The sequence below is a fragment of the Balaenoptera acutorostrata genome, chromosome 20 (genome assembly GCF_949987535.1).
Source record: "Balaenoptera acutorostrata chromosome 20, mBalAcu1.1, whole genome shotgun sequence".
Taxonomy (NCBI): domain Eukaryota; kingdom Metazoa; phylum Chordata; class Mammalia; order Artiodactyla; family Balaenopteridae; genus Balaenoptera; species Balaenoptera acutorostrata.
The window spans coordinates 11,654,615-11,665,718 of NC_080083.1; the positions used below are offsets into that span (position 1 = coordinate 11,654,615).

The window sequence follows — 11,104 nt, forward strand, 5'->3', positions numbered from 1 at the left end:
CCTCCTCAAGGTCTGCCACTCCATGTCCTCTAACCCACTGGACATACGTGGACCTGGATCACCCCTGATGTCACTTCTAGAGGTGATTTAACTATTCCATTTCAAAATGTCATTTCCAGAAGACATTTCTTTCCTATGACTTTTTAAAAAAACAAATGGGCATTGACAAGATGTGCGATTTTCTAACTCTGTTATCCGTGGGCAACCTCTTTACATCTAGAAGGCCTAGATGGGGCAAGTTTTCTTTTGAAAAGTGGTGCGGGTGGAGGGTGGTGAGTTGCGAGTAGCTTTTTCGTATTATGTAGACAGGCCTTCTATAAACAGCCAGTAAATCTAACCAAAAGGTGGTGGGCACTTCCCATTGGCTAAATATGGTCTGTTATTCCACCATTTCTATCTCCTGGGATCAAGGTCTGGTAGAAACGACAACCACTGCCCTTCAACCCCTCCTCACCCGGGGCTCTGCTCACCCATTAAGGCCTTTGTCAGATGTTGTCTGGTCCAGGTGAGGCACCCGTTGTCGACCAGGGCTCCACTCACCTGCCAGGCCCATTAAGGTGTCCAGACGAGGGGAGGTCTCGTCCAGTTGGGACAGAGCGGTCACCCCACGTCCAGGATCTACACAGCTCCAAGGCCTGAGGGTGGCCAAGCTGCTGTCCAGGTAGACCCACCTTCTTGGGCCCTCAGAGTTCTTACAGCCTCCGTGGGGTTCGAGTGGCCGCTGTTCTCGCCCTGCCCCACCCAACTCCCAGAAGTGCCGCCGCTGGGCGGGGGCTTCGCCTGAGCCCCCAGCTTTGGGCCGAGAGATCAGGCAGTCAGCAGGGTCTGGCTAGGAGATGGGGGCAGGGGAGAGGTCTGGGCCCAGCCAATGGGCAGCCTGTCCCCAGCCCCCAGGTTACCTGCTGGCCGAAGGCCTGAGGACCTGGATGGAGGGCCCCACGGGAGAAGGCCATGATCCACTTCTCGCCACGCTCTCTGCCCGAACTCCAAAGTAAAATGTTTTGTTGTGCCCACCTTACTGAGTAATAAGGCAAATACGTCTCTTTTCTTTTTCAAGCCGTCGATAAGAACGCACGTTTATGGCACCAATACAACTGTGCAGTTATTTTAGTCAACTCTCTTGTGTGCCTTTCGACCACAGGCTGGTAATATGAGGCCTTCTCAGCACAACAAAGCTTACAAATCACTTTACCAGCCCCTCTCACCACCACCCCAGTGTCCCCTCTTCACAGATGAGGAAAATAAGGCCCCGGGGGCTGGGGGTCTCGCCTACCAGTCTTCAATAAGTAGCAAAACTGGAAGCAAAAGCATGTCTAACCCCAAGGCCTTTGTGCTTTGTCGGCCACAGCCATTCCTAGGGAATTTATCCAATCCCCTTCCCCTCCTCCCCAGGGGGAACCTTCTAAGTCACAGCCTAACTTTGCCACTCACCTATGTAACTGATGGCCTACCTGTGACTGAGGAATTAGACAACTTTAGAGAAATGCAGGTACAAGAAGAATGACAAAGATGTTTCCTGAAGGACCATTAGTTATAGCAGAAAAGTAAAATCAACTAAAGAGTCCATTAGCTTGGGAGTGGGTGACCTAGCACTGGTAATTCTGCATCATGCAGCAATTTAAAGACGGAGGTGGGTCTTCATGTCTCCACGTGGACACCTTTCAAGACGTACTAAGCGGAAAAAAAGCAAGCTGCAGGTCTCTCCTGCGAGGGTCAGGCCACAGGGCTGTCCCGTGGCCTCCCACCTCGGGCTCCTGCGGCCCCTCTGGCTCGGGGGCTCATCAAGCTCCGTGCTACGCCCCCAGCTGGCCTCCTGGCCGCCGCCTCGACCCCCCACCGCAGACAAGACCAGACACCGGGGAAAGCGATCCCTGCGGGTGGGAGCCAGTGTCCGCCTGCTTCCTTCAGGGGCCCGGACGCTGAAGACCAGGGTTTCCTTTCGTGGTGGTCGAGGAAACCGGAGAACAGCCAGTCTCATTTGAGGAGGTGGGAGTTAGAAGCGACAAGGAACAGGTGGGCCACAGGGGTCGCCGACTAGCTGCTGGCTCTGGCCCCGCCCCCAGGCTCTGATTGGCTAGAGCCAAAGCTTCGGGCCGCGCCGCTCACTCGCGGGAGCATTTCAATGAATGGACTTGGACCGCTCTTCAGCTGCCTCCTGGGAACCCCCACCTAGGTCGCCCCTGCCTAATTACCTGCCTTTCTCCAGAACTTGAACTTGACCGTGGTCTACAGGGTCTTACATGATGTGACCCCAGTCCACCTCCCTGGGCTCTTCTTGTACCACCTTCCCCTTTTCTCCAGCCACATTGGCCTTTTCTCGGTTCACTAAAAAGGCCAAATGAGATTGTTTTCCCCAGATACTCACATGACTGCCACCTTCTTGTTGTTCACCTTTATCTCAGCTCATCCAAAAGGCCTTCTCCCATCACTCAATCTAAAGTGGCAGCCCGTCCTGTCACTGGTATCTCATCATCGTATTTCCATCACCACAATTCCCACTATCTAAAATGACTTTGTGGTTTAAGTGTACCGTCTGCCTCTGGATTGAGTTACACGAGGACAGGAAGCTCTGTCTAATTCATCTCTAATCTCAGCCTAACACAGTCCCTGACACTGTAAATTGGAGCCCAGCAAGTATTTGATGTTACTGAACAAACAAATAACCCCACCCCACCCAACACACACACACCAATGATGTGCAATAGCTATGAGTATACCTTTGCTGACTGGCCGAAGATTCAGTGGGTTTCCCTGTGCAGGGGGCATTGCTGGAGGCATCGAGATCTATAGTAGCTTCTCTATGGAGAATGTAACAACCCAGCTACAGTTAGATGAACAAGCGAATCCTCCCACTTCAAGGGAGTAAGTGAGATTCTTCCTAATTTTTACATTTTTTAAAGGCTTGCCAAAATTCATAGATGAATTTGAAGTAAAAATACTTTCAGGCAACAGATCCTGGTTTCAGGATCTGAAAGCCTGAGATCCAGTTAAGCCTCGGTCACTCATTAGCCATGTGCCCTCTGGCGAGTCAATTCCTGCTTCTATGCCCTCGTTTCTTCATTTGAGATCCTGTCAGTGAAAATGCGTTACAAATTGTAAAGCTCTTTTGCTGGATGGGAGAGCTCTTCGTAAGAGTTGGAGCCTGTGATCCCTTGCCACCTCTGCCCCAAATCACCTGGTGCACACCCCTGCCACTTCCCAGGCCTCAGTTTTCCCATCTGTACAATGAGGACGATGGATAAGTGGTTTTCAAACTGTGCTCCCTGGGGTCCCCTGGGGAACGCTACAGAGAGAGACTGTTGGTGAAGCTCTGTTCCCAGACATCCTGCTTTGGGCAAAGGAGCTCTCCCTCCAATTTTTGCTTAACCACAATTATCCCATAGGATTGTGTTTGACAAAGCACACATGTGGCCTAAGTTCAGCCAGTTAGATAACTGATCTCAGGTCTTTTCATTTGTGTGAGTGACTTCAGTATTTGGAGATGAGGATCATGGACCAGTTTGGCCCTTCCAAGAGACATTGCCATGCTTCTGGCTTCTTGGTCTTTTAGAACAGGTTTTGTCAATCAGGACACTCTTCCGAACCACAGAACACAGAAAATGATTGAGTGACAATTTCCCCCATCTTTCCAAAAGGCTTTGCCTTTTCTCTTTCTTCCTGCCTGGACCCAGACTCTAGACCTAGACCATGGGGATGTTGGAGCTACACTAGGATGGTATGGTAAGGAGCCTGTGCTTTGAGGACTTTTCAACCTGTTGTATTAGCCCCAGACTGTATATCTTTATTTTTTAAATGGAATTATAATTTACATACAATACTTGTTTCAGGTGTACAACATAGTGATTCAATATTTTTATGTTTTATGAAATGATCACCATAAGTCTGGTTGCCATATGTCAACATACAGAGTTGTTACAGTATTATTGACTATATTCCCTATGCTGTGCATTACATCCCAATGAATTATTTATTTATTTATTTATTTGGCTGCATTGGGTCTTCGTTGCTGCATGTGGGGTTTCTCTAGTTGCAACTAGCGGGGGCTACTTTTCGTTGCGGTGTGTGGGCTTCTCATTGCAGTGACTTCTCTTGTTGCGGAGCACAGGCTCTAGGCGCGCAGGCTTCAGTAGTTGTGGCTTGCAGGCTTCAGTAGTTGTGGCTCGCGGGCTGTAAAGCGCAGGCTCAGTAGTTGTGGCACACAGGCTTAGTTGCTCCGCGGCATGTGGGATCTTCCCAGACCAGGGCTCAAACCCGTGTCCCCTGCATTGGCAGGCAGATTCTTAACCACTGCGCCACCAGGGAAACCCCTGAATTATTTATTTATAGCTGGAAGTTTGTACCTCTTAATGCCCTTCACCTATTTTGTCCATTCCCCCACTCTCCTCCTCTCTGGCAATCACCCATTTATTCTCTGTATTTATGAGTCTGTTTCTGTTTTGTTTGTCTGGTTTTTTTTTTAGATTCCACATATAAGTGGAATCATGTAGTATTTGTTTTCTCTGTCTGACTTATTTCACTTAGCATAATACCCTCTAGGTCCATCCATGTTGTCACAAGTGGCAAGATTTCATTCTTTTTTATGGCTGAATAATATTCCATTGTATATATTTATACCACATCTTCTTAAACCAGTTGTCTGTTGATGGGCACTTGGGTTTTTTCTATGTCTTGGCTATTGTAAATAATGCTGCAATGAAGGTAGGGGTGCATGTATCTTTTTGAATTAGTGCTTTTGTTTTCTTCTGGTAAATACCCAGAAGTGGAATTGCTGGATCATATGGTAGTTCTATTTTTAGTTCTTTAGTTTCAGTTGGGGGTGAAGAAAATCCTCTGGAGATGGATACATAACAATGTAAGTGTACTCCGTTCCACTGAATTATACATTTTAAAATGGTTAAAATGGTAAATTTTATGTTATGTATATTTTACCACAATAAAAAATGCAAAAAAAGTACAAGTCAAAAAACTTAAAAGTTTAAGGTTAAAAATGTCTCCCTTGCACCTTCCCGATCTGTTTTGGGTAGACAGCATGCAGCTGGAAAAAGTGTGCATGAGTGGTGGCAGGGGGAGGGGAAACGTGTGCGTCTGACAAACGCCTGTTTCCATTCCCCCACTGCTCTTACACCCTGAGATCCTCTTCCTCACTCACTCACTAGGCTGCTTTTGCTTTGTCTGGAGTTGAAATGAGGAAGGGAGAGGGAGAAGGAAAGGGGCAAGAAAGGTCTTATTCTGACTAGTACTGTGTGAGCTGCCACACAATCTCCCCGGGCCTGGCATGTGTATAAAGCTGACTCTTCATCTAGCGGGGCTCTTTTGTAAGTTCTTCCCAACCCTCTAGCCCACACCATTACCGGGTCTGTCACCTACAAGTCTCATCCTTGGTCTGGACTGGCAGGTGACCTCTCCTAGGCCCACGGGCAGGCCTAGGCTTCAGCTTCTTGCTGCTAAGTCTCAGCTGCCCTCCTGGTGGCGCTCTTGGACAGGTTTTATTACCGCTCTATGCAGGTCTTCGCTCTCCTATGGCTCACATCTGGCCCAAGGGAAACAGTCACACATCCTTTCCTTCCAACAGATTTTAGGGGAACCAGTTTCCAGTGCAGCAAACTGTCTTCACTTTACTATCAAAACCAGTGGTAGAACTAACACAACATTGTAAAGCAATTATACTCCAATAAAGATGTTAAAAAAAAAAAAAAGAACAGTGGTAGCCAGCAAGTCTGTCATGCATTCTATTTTAAAAATCGGATTAATTGAGGTATAATTTATTTAAAGTAAAATTCACCAATTTTAACTATGTACCACCATTGACCAATACCACAATCAGCATAAAGAACATTTCCTTCGACTAAAAAGGTTCATTGTGCCCTTTGCCTCACCTCTTACCTCTGGCCTTTAGCAACCACCAATCTGATTTCTATCCTTATACGTTTGCCTTCACCAAAGGAATCATGTTTTGAGGATTTACAGATTATAAATGGAATCATACAACAAATAATCACTCAGATTTGGTTTCTTTCACTTAGCATTAATGTTAAGAAACATTCGTATTGTTGCATGTATTACTAGATTTTTCTTTTTATTGCTGAGTAGTGTTCATTGTATCTATACACTACAGTTTATTTATTCACCCATTGACGGAGTTGAGTTGTTTCCAAATTTTTATCATTACGAATATAGCTGCTATAAACATTTGTGTACAAGTCTTTGTGTGAATACATGTTTTTATTCCTCTTAAGTTAATATCTAAGAGTGGGATTTCTGGTTCATATGGTAAGTGTATGGTTAACTTGATTTTAAAAAAAAAACAAAAAACTACCAAATTACTTTCCAGAGTGACTGCACCATTTTGCAATCCCACCAGCAATGGATGAAAGCTCCAGTTGCTCTATATGCTTGACAACACTTAGCATTGTCAGTTTTAAAACATTTTAGCCACTCTCGGGTATGTGTATGTGGGTTTGTTGGGGTTTTTTTTCTAATGTGTCAGTACTTTTAATGTTGTGTACACGAAATTATAGTAAATAGATGACTATACACAAGAAGCAGTCCTTCTGTTTTCATGAATAGCACACTGCGTTACAGGAAATTGAGTTTATATTCCACCAAGTGTGGTTCTCCCATTAGTTCACTTTGTGATGTGTCATTAAAAATATCTTCAAATCCAATAGGCTCGTCATTATTCCTCAAATATCCAGTGAAAGGTTTGAGCTTGGAAGAAATGGAAGGTGCAGAACATGCTGCATTGCTTTGAATTCCATTTGTAATTTTAGTGGAGCAAATAGACCCCAGAGTTTCTCAGTGCAGAAAGATTCATTTTGTCTTGGTTGAGCTGGAAATTTTATTTCTGACAGTTTAAGAGGATGACTGGGAAAAAGTTCATTTTTCACACAAGAAAAAAACCTTTTCAAAGAAGATCATGGCTTTCAAAATGTCCACTTGCTGAAAGTTCAGCTGAAATACTGTCCTTTAGCTGAGATCCAAGCCCAAGTCACCCTGCACACAGCCTCTCAGCACCATTACTGTCAGCCGGCCCCGCTGCTCACTTCCATTTCGTGTGGTTTTAATTTGCATTTCCCTAAGGTCTAATAATGTTGAACATCATTTTATTTGCTTATTTTCCATTCATATATCTTCTTTGGTGAAGTGTCTGTTCACATCTTTTGCCCATTAAAAAAAGTAAGCTGTTGTTATTGAGTTTTAAGAATTCCTTGTACATTCTAGATACAAGTCCTTTACTGGATAAATGTATTTTGCAAATATGGCTTGCCTTTTCATTTTTCTTAATGATATCTTTTGAAGATCAGAATTTTTTATTTTTGATAAAGTTCTATTTATCATTTTGCTTTTGTTTCCTATCTAAGTAGTACTTGCCAAGGGAGTTCCCCAGTGGCCTGGTGGTTAGGATTCCAGGCTTTCACTGCTGTGTCCCAGGTTCAATCCCTGGTTGGGGAACTGAGATCCTGCAAGCCATGCGGCACGGCCAAAAAAAAAAAAAGGATCACAAAGATTTTTGTCCTATGTTTTTTTCTAGAAGTGTTATAGTTTTAGCTCTTATAGTTAGGTCTATGATTAATTTTGAATTAATTTGGGGGTATGGTGTGAGGTACAGATCAAGGTTCATTTTATTTTTGCATATAGGTATCCAGTTATTCTAGCACCATTTGTAGCAAAGACAATCCCTTTCACACTTTCCAGCCTTTCTTGAAAATCAGTTTGCTACAGACTCGGACTCGGGTCCTTGGACTCTTTAATCAATAGAAATTGAAAAGAGGCCAGATGAGAAATTCAGGCTTCATCAGGAGGGAGCGAAAACAAGTAACAGGTGCCCTTGCTCACTCCTGGAGGAGCCGCGAGCTGGCTCCTTAAATTGGGTAACAATAGGGGTGGGTCCATGGGTTGGGTAGGAGGTGTAGCTTAGGTGGTCCACCAACCCCCTTTGTGGTGCTGTATGCAGGGATCATGCGTAGTACCCTGCTTTTCTCCCAGCACCTCAGAAGTGGCAGTTGGTTTGTGGCCTTTTTGTATCTTATTGTTCATAATTCGCCCCAACTGCACATGCATGAACTTATTTTTAGTCCCTTATAGTTTCTTTGTATTCTGTTGCTCCAGGAGAGGAGGAGAGATTTGTCCAGCTGCAAGTGCAAGCACTCCAGTAAAGGGTCCCAGGTCCCACGTCCCAGCCTATCTCAAATTGACTCTGTGTGTGAGCCTATTTATGGACTTTCTATTCTGTGCCGTTGACGTCTCTGTATCCTTATACTGAGCTATCTTGATTACGGTAGCTCTCAAAATTGGGTGTTTTGAGTCCTCTAATATATTTCTTCTTTTTAAAACATTTTTTGGCTAAATTTTAGAATTATCATAGCAATTTTCAAAAAAGAAAGCCTGCAGGAATTTTGACTGGGATAGCTATACTCTACAGATCCATTTGGGGTGAATCGACAATAATACTGTCTTATGATTCATCAACTTGGTATATCTGTCTGTTTATTTAGAACTTCTTTAATTTATCTCAGCAATATTTTGTAATTTTCTATGTTTGGTATATATTTTGTTAAATATATTCTTAAGTGTTTTGAGTTTTCCTCTATTGTGTATGGTATTGCATTTTCTGCTATTGTAAATACTATGTAGATGATATTTTAAAAATTCAATGTCCCACTAATGTCTCACTAATATAAAGAAATGCAGTTGAGTTTTGTATATTAACCTTGATCCTTTGATCCTGAGACCTTGCTAAATTCATTTAGTTGTTATAGTAGTATTTTGGTAGATTGCTTAAGATTTTCTACCCGGACAATCATGTTTTGTGAATAAAGACTTTTACTTCTTCTTATCCAATCTGTATGCCTTTTCTTTCCGTTGCCTTATTGCACTGGCTAAGACTTCCAGTACAATTTTGAATAGAAGAGGTGAGACAGATATCAGATATCTGATATTAGGGGAGAAAAAAATCAGATATCCTGATTTTTTTCTCCCCTAATCTTAGGGGAAAAGCATTCAGCCTTTTATATTAAAGTATAATGTTAGTTGTAGGCTTATCTTTTTTTTTTTAATTAATTTATTTATTTTTTGCTGTGTTGGGTCTTCGTTTCTGTGCGAGGGCTTTCTCTAGTTGCGGAGAGCGGGGGCCACTCTTCATCTCGGTGCGCGGGCCTCTCACTGTCATGGCCTCTCTTGTTGCGGTGCACAGGCTCCAGACGCGCAGGCTTAGTAGTTGTGGCTCATGGGCTCAGTAGTTGTGGCTCACAGGCTCTAGAGGGCAGGCTCAGTAGTTGTGGTGCACGGGCCTATTTGCTCCGTGGCATGTGGGATCTTCCCACACCAGGGCTTGAACCCGTGTCCCCTGCATTTGCAGGCAGATTCTCAACCGCTGTGCCACCAGGGAAGCCCTGTAGGCTTATCTTGACTGTCCTCTGTAAGGTTGAGGAAGTTCCTTTCCGTTCCTAGTTTGCTGAGGTATTTTTTTTTTCCCCTAAATCATTAGTGGATGTTGCATTTTGTCAAATGCTCTTTCTGCGTCTATTGAGAGGATCCTGTAGTTCTTCTTATTTGCACTGTTAATTTGGATTATATTGATTAATTTTCAAATGTTATACCAAGCTTGCATTCCTGGGATAAACCCCTTATGGTCATGATGCCTTATTTTGTTATATATTACTGAATTTGATTTGCTAAAATTCTGTTAAGGATTTTGTATCTCTGTGCATAAGGGATATTGTTCTGTAGTTTTGTTGTAATGTTCTTAGCTGGTTTTGGTATCAGGAAAAACCAGGCCAGGAGCTGGCCTCATAGAATGAGTTGTGAAGTATTTCCTTCTCTACAGATTTCTGGAAGAGTCTCTGCACAATTTTTAGTATTTCTTTCTTAACTGTTTGGTAGAATTCATCTGTGAAGTCATTTGTGCCTTGAGTTTTTTGTTTTTGTTTTTTTTTGGGAAAGGTTAGCTATTCTTTTTGAGTGAACTTTGATAGCATGTGTCTTTCAAGGAATTTATACAATTTATACAAGTTTATTGGCATGAAGTAGTTCATAATATTCCCTTATTATCCTTTTGATGTCTGTAGGATCTGTAGAAATGTCCTCTTTTCATTCCTGATAATTTGTGTCTTCCCTCCTTTTCCTTTTTCCTGATCAATCTGCCTATAATCCCCCACCCTATTTTATAGATAATTTCAAAGAATCAGCTTTGAATTCATTTCTGGCGTAACTGACTTTATTGTTGTTCTGTTTTCTACTTAATTAAATTCTGCTTATTATATTATTTTCTTCTGTTTATTTCACACTTTACTTGTTCCCATTTATCGTCCTTTTGTGACTTCTTTGGATCAATCAAATATTACTTATGATTCCATTTTATCCCCTTTGTTAGTTTATTGGCTATAGCTTATTGTTACTGGTTGGTTTCAGGTTTATAGGTTATGGTGATGTTATACCATCTCATGTATAGCATAAGAACCTTACAATAGTACACCCAAAGCAGTGAACTGAAGCAATTGTAGAGTTCACCTAATTTTTCCCCATCTTTCAGAGATCACTGTCCTTTGTTGCCTGAAATCAAGTGTCTTGAAAACTGTTATTTCATATATTTTGTCTGTTCTTAGATTGTTTCAGTAAGAGGGTAAATCCAATCCTCATTATTCCATCTTGGTTAGAAGTCGAATCTTTTTGGCAACTTTTAAGATTTTCTTTTTATCATTGGTATTAGCAATCTGATCACGATGTGCCTTGGTGTGGTTTTCTTTGTTTCTTTGCTTGGGTTTCGTTGAGATTCTTGGATCTATGGGTTTATAGTCTTCATCTAATTTGGAAAATTTTAAGCCATGATTTATTCAAATATTTGTTCTGGGGACTTCCCTGGTGGTCCAGTGGCTAAGACTCCACACTCCCAATGCAGGGGGCCTGGGTTCAATCCCTGGTCAGGGAACTAGATCCCACATGCCGCAACTAAGAATTCACATACCACAACTAAAGATCCCACCTGCCACAACTAAAGGATCCCACATGCCGCAACTAAGACCTGGCTCAGCCAAATAAATAAACAAACAAATACTTTGTTCTGTTCCCCCATTTTCTCCTCTTCTTCTGGGATTCCAATTTGTAA

At 42.9% G+C, this 11,104-nt stretch overlaps 1 pseudogene; it reads right to left on the bottom strand.

The window, feature by feature from the left end:
- Positions 1-6,576: 6,576 nt before the first annotated feature.
- On the bottom strand, positions 6,577-6,982 carry LOC102999627 (proteasome maturation protein-like; annotated as a pseudogene).
- Between the last annotated feature and the right edge of the window lie 4,122 nt (positions 6,983-11,104).